The following is an 8,791-nucleotide window of genomic DNA, read 5'->3' on the forward strand; positions in this document are numbered from 1 at the left end:
AAATCCTTATTGACGGTAGGAGGAAATTCCTGAGATAACATCTATTATTTATTCATGTTTGAGAGTAATGAAAGCAGGACTTTAGCACTAGTGAAATCAGGAGATACAGGTGCAATTTTCAGCACTACATCTTATTGTCTCTGCGTCCCTGTACCTTTAACTTCTCTAAGTTTCAGTTTGGTCATTTGCAAGTTGGGAAAAGAAAACTGACACACTGTTTTATTCATCAGATACTGTGTATCAGGCACTAATATGAGGCCTGGACTACTTCGTAAGACTTCTTGGGGAAGCAAAGGAGATAATAAGTAAAACAGCTAGGAAGATCAAAGTACACCATACTGAAGAGGGAAAACTGCATCAAGCTTAAGGACTTTGGCTCTCGAGTGAGAAAGATGTGGGTTCAAATCTTGTTTTTGCCTCTTTGCTCTGTTATTTTGAGAATGTTATATAATTTTTCTGTGCATTAGTTTGGTGAGTTGTAAAATAGAAATAACATCTACATCAAAAGATCGCTGTGGGTTGAAAAGAGGTAATCTGGTGGAGCGCTCAGTGGTTACTCAATGCCTGACATCAATTCTGCATTCAATAAACATTAGCTATTATTAGTGAATATATTTCCTCCTTCCTGGAATGGCAGCATTCTAGTAGCTTTAATCACTTCTCAAAGGAAATTAAAGGGGCATTGGCCTTAGATAATTTAATGTTGCAGAATCTAAATCTAGCCAGTCCATTATTAAATATTGAAGAATTATGATCACTTTTTTGCCTTAAAAGCATCTCTTAGATTTTTGAGTAATCAATATTGTGGTCTTTGAAGCAAAAGCTAAAGCCTGTGAATCACTGTTCAGAAACTTGGTCTTGGGTAGCACTAAAGTGTTTTGAAAAGAAAATGTTTTCAATAATAACAATTCAAAACTTGAGAAAATGTGTATGGATTAGACTAGCTACACAGGATGAGGAGAAGGGTAAGCGTGAAAATGAAGAAAGACAGAGGCTACAGATGGAAGATCAAGAATGCCAGAAGACATGAGTCCCCAGTGATTCCAGCATGCGTCATGACTGAAGCTGTGGAAATGGGTAGTCTTATTCTAGAATAGTGTTAATCTCTATTGTCCATACTGTTGTTAGTAGCAGCATTAGCTATTAAACAGTTGAAATATGGTTAGTGTGGTTGAGCTGAATTTAAATTTTATTTATTTTTAATTGATTTCAATTGAAATTGAAATAGCCACATGTGGTTAATGGCTACTCTATTGCACGATGCAGTGCTAGGAAAGGAAATTGGCAGAAATTATGTCAAATTAAAAATGGGTAATGAAGGAGTGAGAAAAACAGGTCTCCACAAAGACCCTCAAGGGAAGACTTTAGGGAGCCAAGGGTCTATGGATATTTTCTGATTCCTTCAGGGGTTTTTAGACAACCATCTGTCACCACCACATTCAAAACCCTCTGCCTTCTGTAACGTTGTCATCACCTTGCAATGCTTGTTAATATTTTCCCTTGTCATAACCATAGCCCTATGCTCAGAGCCCAGGGGAGCAGCACACCATATGGCATGGAGTTCTCCCAAGGCCAGGAGAGAGACATTGATGCCAGAGCACAGAGACCAGTGTTCGTAGCATCAAAGAGTCTCCTTTTGTACACACAGCACATACCACCCAGCACACTGGCATGCAAAGGGAAAAAGCTGCCTCGTGATGCAGCAAGCTGATCTCCCTGGACTTAGTCATAGATAGCTAGAGCCTGTAATTTGCTAAAAAGAAACTTTAGCTCCATTTCTTGTGTGTTTGGGCAAGATGTATATTTAGATATGGGCAATATTTGTGTGCGTGTGGTAAAAAAACAAATAGTACAGCACTGTAATAGCATGTTTAAAGAAAGGGAAAGAGATACTTTCTCTTTTAGAAGTAAAAAATTTGAAGATGACTTCATGCTTGTTTTGGCTTGTGTCTTCTCAGCCTTTCTCAGGATGTCTAGAGCTATTCTGAGGCTTAAGCCCTGAGCTTCCCAGGTTTACGCAGCATGTGGAGTATCTTCCTAGGAGCATTCTCTAACCCACCTGAGCATGGGACAGTGTGCCTGGGCTCCCTTTAGCCCGCCATTATTGAAGCCATGTAATGAAGAGGTCTTTTTTAAGCATCAGATATGTAGTGTGTTAGAGCTCTCCTGGGACCATTCTGGCTGCACCAGAGAAATAATCAGAAAATGAGGGTTAGAGAGAGATTGATATATGGATGGAGAACCTTCTTTGCAGGTCACAGGAAGAACTCCAAAGACAAGAACAATTAGCAGATGGCCTTTGCTGGGTCTCAGCAGGAGGGGGCAGAGGGGATGCTCCCATTGCTAAGGTGCATTGCATCGTGCCAACAGCTTTCAGCAGCTAGAAAGTTTCCGTGGCTTCAGAGAGACATAATGTATCTTCCGTGGTTATGGTAAAAAGCATTTCCCCCCATCTACAGAGTGATGCTCGGTTATTGACTATATATTATGAAGCTGCATATCACAATTTATAGGAATATAAAAGGTTGCTATTCAATGTATTATTGGCCTAAATCCTAAATTAATACACAGTTCACAAAGAAAAAAATAATCTTACGAGGAAAAAATTCTCTTTTCATTATTGAACCAAGATAGTATATTTAGATCTGTGACCTTCATCATTATTTATTTACACTCTGGGGCAGACTTCTATGTTATACAAAATATTGGCAGGAATAAAAATAGACAACGATTTCAAATAAAATGTATTTTTCTTCACCAGATGAATTGTAGGGATGATTACACATCCAACCCTAGCTACCCTACATATGCACAAACATGTACAATTGGCATGACAGGAGCTTGGTGCAGAACATTTGAATTTTTCCTCCACTGTATGATACTTTGGTGTCTCCTCTAGTTAAAACTTGATTGACTCCTGTTTTGTAAGTGTTTGATTTTCTTTTGCTGTTGTGGCTGCTATAACATAAATGCATCCAATCTATCCATTTGCTCAAAAACCCTTTATTAGGAATCTATTATTCACTCAAGGTCCAGGTAAGCAGATAAGTAATTGAGTATTAATTCTGCATAAAGTGGAAATTGCCACTGTGACACACTCTTGGGTACTGTGCACCTCATCCTTCAAGTGCCTAACAACAAAAAAAATTCCAAAAATAGTAAATTACAGTTTACTCTTGTTCTTTTGTGATGATATAACTAACATCTTAAGGGATAACCCAAGCACAACACAAAACTTTTAAACTGTGACCCTTTGATGTGGACTGCTACTGCACAGAGTATACTTTCAAAAAGCACAGATTTTAGATCTGCAGAGCTGCACAGCTACATGCAAAGATTTACTTTTCAGTGGTTTTCTCCCTTGGCGTAAAAAAGGTTCCCCCTCTTCCAGGACATCCTCCTTTATCTACTGTGGCTACATTATCTCCTGTGAGAGCATATTCCTATGATTCCTTTAGCGCTCATTGAGTATATATGAATGCGACATCCTTAGTATTATTGCAAACGGGAATTAACTCTTGCACTGATGGCTCAGCTTCCCCGTGTGTGAGTGTTTTCTGCCAACCGAGTAGAATGCCCTTTCATGACAGATAGCACTAACCCCAGCTGCCACTACGCCGCTCTGGGACAGTGCAATGGGAGCCAGGCATCATGGTGGGAGTCTCCTGCATGCACGTGTCTCTCATACACCCCTTATACCGGCCCTGGGGAGGACGGAGGGGTGGCTGGTACTGAAGGTGACTGGCAGCCTGCAACAATTTGCTTCAGGAAAGTGTTTCAATTGAACAATCTGTTCTTTCTTTTTAAAGGGCAGTTTTCAGAATATTTGGTGTATTTTTGGTTTGTCATGAAGACACAATGTATTTTCCTGGAAGAAATTCCTCTGTTTCTAATCAAAATCTGCTTCTGACTGCCGGACTTGCCTGTCCATTCAAGACCCCACAACCATTGCTTTCAACTAGCTTCCCTTGTGTTCCCACCAAGAAAACCAAATCATCACTTCTACATGGCTTTTTCTCCTGACAGACACAGAACTAACACAACTGAATACACTGGATTGCCCCTAGCTGTTGAAAAAGGTGATCGTCGTAAAAATGTTTTTGTTTTTACGTTGTATGTCCTTCCTTCCTTCCTTGTTTCCTTCCTTCCTTTTTCTTTCTTTCTTTCTGTTTAGAAACAGAGACTAAAACAGAGGCTTGATCAATTCTTTCTTAGCTATTAAAAAGAGAAAGGCACTCTCAGGGAATGAGATTCAGGCAACAGCTTCACACTCCCGAATCTATTAACACTCAGACGCACCATCAAAACTCCTCTTCGGAAGCTCTTTAGGGAGGCAGAAAAGGAGGGTGAAACAAAATAGGGGATTTTTTCAAATTCCAGCATTTGAAAAGAAAAGTGAGAGTGAGAAAGAGAGCTGCTGTGTGTGTGCGTGTTGTGTATGTGCATGTGTGTGTGCGCATGTGCATGTGTGTGCCTGTGTGTGCTTGTGTGCTTGCTGGGAGTTTGGGGGAATGGGGCTGAGAGTAGAGAAGTGCAGTGACATAAATCAGGCTTGTGCTGAGTTTCCTGCTTTTTTATTGGTTTGTTCCCTGTGGTGCTTTCTCTAAAGCTGCTTCCTCTTTCACTACGCTCATTTTGTTCCCAGTCCAGGAGGTCTTAGGATATTGGGGAGATGCCAAACATCTGGAGTTTGTGAAGGAGAGGGAGGAATCTCCATGCTTGACTAACTTAATCTTCATGTGTCCAAGGGGAGGCTCAGCATCATGCGGCCGGAGGGGTCTGTAGTCTGTCCGCTTGGCAGACACCTGTTGAGTGCTGTAGAATCATGCAGGATGCTCCACCTGTGTAATCAAGAGATAGGTAAGAGGTAGCCAAGTTTATAACATTTCCACAACAACTAGGGTTACAATAATTATGCCATAACCAAGTATGTAATTTTTTTGAGACAGGGCAACTCTACTATTTCAGTCTTTCATATGTAATTACCCTATGCATTATTATTAAATCTCTCACTTTCAGAGCATTTACCGTGTGCCAGGCCCTGAAATAAGTGCTTTACATATGTTAGCTCCCCTAATCCTCACAATAATTCAATAGATAATTAATGTGTTGTCATTTCTATTATGTGGATAAGAAAATGGATTCATAGAAGCTATGTTATTTAATCAATATTCCCTAGCCAGAAAATAGTATTCCTAATAGTTAATCTGGATTTTTCTGATTTAAGAATCCTGGATGAAGATTATTTTTGACATTTCAATTGATTATTGCAAATGTTAATGCAAATAATGTAACTAACAATGAAGCACTGGGATCTCCTGTTTCTGTTCCCTGATAAAATGAACAAAACCAATTAAAATATTGGTTTTAATTTTCTACAGTTTATTTCTTTTCCTATGTGTTCTCTTCAGTAGTTAAAGAAAGAGTTTTTTTTTATCAAAGACAAAATCTTAAATCAATAAATTTAAGACTCCATACTTGTTACAAATAATTAATTTAGGAAAAAATCAGGCATTATATTATAATTTATTAACCATGACTGTGAAAATGTTGCTTGGGCCAAGCACATTTCTTTCTTCTAAATTCTAAGAGGTTGAGCATAATTTCTGTGAATTACTTAATATTTTTATGTATGTCATTCAGTTACCTATTTCTATGTAAGAAACTACTCCAAAACTTAATAGCTTAAAACAATACTGTTTTATTTTATCTCACAGATTCTGTGTGTCAAGAATTCAGAAATAGCTCAGCTGAATGGCTCAAGTAATACCGACTGAAATCACCGGGTTTTCAGCTGGTGGTTGGGATGGTTGAGAGCAGCGCTGTCCAATTATGCAAACATATATACATAGAGAAAGAGTAATTTTAAATTTTCTAATAACCAAATATAAAAATTTTAAGTGGAATTATTTTAATAGCCTATTTTGTTTAATACAATATATCTAAAATATTATTTAAACATAATATAAAATTCTTAATGAGATTTTTAAACATATTTTTAGAAATCCAATATGTGGCCAGGCATGGTGGCTCATGCCTGTAATCCCAGCACTTTGGGAGGCTGAGGCGGGAGGATCAGTTGAGGTCCAGAGTTCAAGACCAGCCTGAGCAACACGGAGAAACCCCGTCTCTACTAAAAAGTACAAAATTAGCCGGGCATATTTTGGGATTAGGTGGCACATGCCTGTAATCCCAGCTACTTGGGAGGCTGAGGCAGGAGAATCACTTGAACCTGGAAGGCGGAGGTTGCAGTGAGCTGAGATCGTGCCATTGCACTCCAGCCTGGGCAACAAGAGCAAAACTCCGTTTCAGAAAAAAAAAAAAAAAGAAAGAAAGAAACAAAGAAAGAAAGAAAGAAAAGAAAAAAAGGAAATCCAATATCTATTTTACTCTTATAGTGTATCTCAATTTAAATTACTCACATTTTGAGTGCTCAGTAGTCACATGTGGCTGATAGCTATTGGATAGCACAGGTTGCTGAGGCTCCAAGATATCCTCACTCTCGTACTTGCCACACTGCTGGAGTTGGCTGGAAGGCTGGGCTCAACTGAGCCCCTCTCCTCTTCCAAGTATTTTTAGTGTCTGTGTGGTCTCTCCCATAGGAATAGTCAGCCTTCTTCTAAGACAGCTCAGGGCTCCAAGAGACTGAGCTGAAAGCTGCCAATCCTTTTAAAGGGTAAATCCTGAACTGGTGTGGCATCATTTCCTCTGTAATATATACAACAAAACAGTCACAGGTCAGCCTAGATTCAAGGGGATGAAAAACTGATCCATTCTTCAATGGAAGGATGGTGAAAGATGTGTTGCTATCTTTAAAATGCCAGAAAAACATATTAGTTTATGTGAAAATAGGATACAGCCTGAATATCCCTTATCCTAAATGCTTGGGACCAGAAGTGTTTCAGATTTCAGATGTTTTTTCAGATTTTGAAATATTTGCATTATACTTACCAGTTAAACATCCTTAATCTGAAAATCCAAAATCCGACCTGTTTCAGTGAGCATTTCCTTTGAGTATCATGTACACACTCAAAATACTATGGATTCTGGAGCAATTAGGATTTCAGATTTTCAAATGAGAGATGTTCAACCTGTAGAATAAAGCTGCACATTTTAAAGTCCATTTATATAGATGATAAACTATTGAGATACAGTATATAATGAAAGTGAAAGTAATCAGGAATGGAAAACCAAACGCCGTATGTTTTCACTCATAAGTGGGAGCTAAGCTATGAGGATGCAAAGGCATATGAATGATACAATGGATTTTGGGGAGTGGGGGAAAGGGTGGGAGGCAGGTGAGGGATAAAAGACTACACATTAGGTACAGTGTACCCTACTTGGGTGATGGGTGCACCAAAATCTCAGTAATCACCACTAAAGAACTTACTCACACAATCAAATACCTCCTCTTCCCCAAAAGCCTGTGGAAATAGTTTTTTTAAAAAAGAAAACACCAGTATACGTTGCACATAGGAAACATAAATGTTATTTCCAAAGCTGTTAAAAAAAAGAAGGTGAAATAATAAGCCTAAATTTAGCAGATGCTGGAATATTATAATACATGAATCAATTATGGATGATAAATATATGTGCATTTATAACCTAAACATCTATAATTGATCATATATGGTTTATTTTATATTAGATTCTTAGTGAACAACACAACATCTAATACCAAATATTAACATTGTTCTTACAAGAAAATTTTAAAAAATTATTTTTCTGCCATGTTTCCTAATGCTACCAATATACAATGGTGAAAATTTCTTATTTTATTCTATCTGAGCTTTTTATTTTTTTTATTTTTAGAAACTGTTTTGCAATGGAGTTCCTGCCAGTGACTTTAAACCTTGCTTGGATGACTATTTAGCATGGAGATTTCTACTTGTTTGCAAATAATCTGCTTGAAATATCAAAGAGGAGACCACAGCAATTATGAAACAAACAGAATCTTAAGGATTTCTTTTTATTTTTTTTCCCCAGATATTTGGATAGGTCAGATGAAATCTCACATATTGAAATCACTTATTTATAAGCACTAGCTACACAAAATGAAATCAAAGCACAGTGAATAAGGAATTCAAGGAACTCCTGTCCTGGGGTAGTAATATCTTGAGATTCTGAAATTTATTATTTCTGTCACTAAGCTAGAGAATGGTAATTGAGCTAGACTAATATAACATTGCTGTTGAAAGTCTCTGACTATTCTCTCAAAGGATGTTGTCTTTGTGACTAGTCACAGGTTTCACTTAAACTCATTGTTTTTGACAATAACAAGTCTCTCTTTTTTGGACTTGTCCACATTGTGCCAAGTGGAGCTGAGATTAGAGAGTTTATCAGTTGTAGTAGATATCCATAATGGACTAACAACAACAAACACAATTATGTGAACTGGAATTTAATTCCCAGCCATAGCAGCCAGGAAGAATTTACCAAATCTATCAATCGTCAAATTCCATGACGTGCCTGAAAATATGTGGTAATTAAAAATGTAATCACTGAGACTAGAAAGAAGATACTATGTTTTCATTTAAGGTCTTAATTGACTCATGCAGAAGATGCCTGTTAGTTTATTCTGCATGATTTGGTAATTTCGATTCGACACGCAACTGCAGAGTCTTATGTACTAGTATTGATGTGAGAGTTTGGAAGGGCAGAATGATCCATACATTTGCTGTTGACCTGCCACTTGGAGAATTTACTGTCTCAGAACTTCTGAATTGAATTAGAATTCTTCTCTGTGGTGTACACTCAATAAAGAAGGCATCCAGTTAAAATTAATCTGGTA

General features: G+C 37.8%; 1 long non-coding RNA gene across 1 annotated transcript; it reads right to left on the bottom strand.

Moving 5' to 3' along the window:
- Window positions 1-2,592: 2,592 nt before the first annotated feature.
- On the bottom strand, window positions 2,593-6,668 carry LOC109027968 (uncharacterized). The gene is made up of 2 exons (XR_002007018.4): window positions 6,423-6,668; window positions 2,593-4,841 (listed from the first exon to the last, which is right to left on the bottom strand). It is a non-coding gene; the product is annotated as an uncharacterized lncRNA (long non-coding RNA).
- Window positions 6,669-8,791: the final 2,123 nt, after the last annotated feature.

The sequence above is a fragment of the Gorilla gorilla genome, chromosome 7, assembly GCF_029281585.2.
Source record: "Gorilla gorilla gorilla isolate KB3781 chromosome 7, NHGRI_mGorGor1-v2.1_pri, whole genome shotgun sequence".
Classification (NCBI taxonomy): domain Eukaryota; kingdom Metazoa; phylum Chordata; class Mammalia; order Primates; family Hominidae; genus Gorilla; species Gorilla gorilla.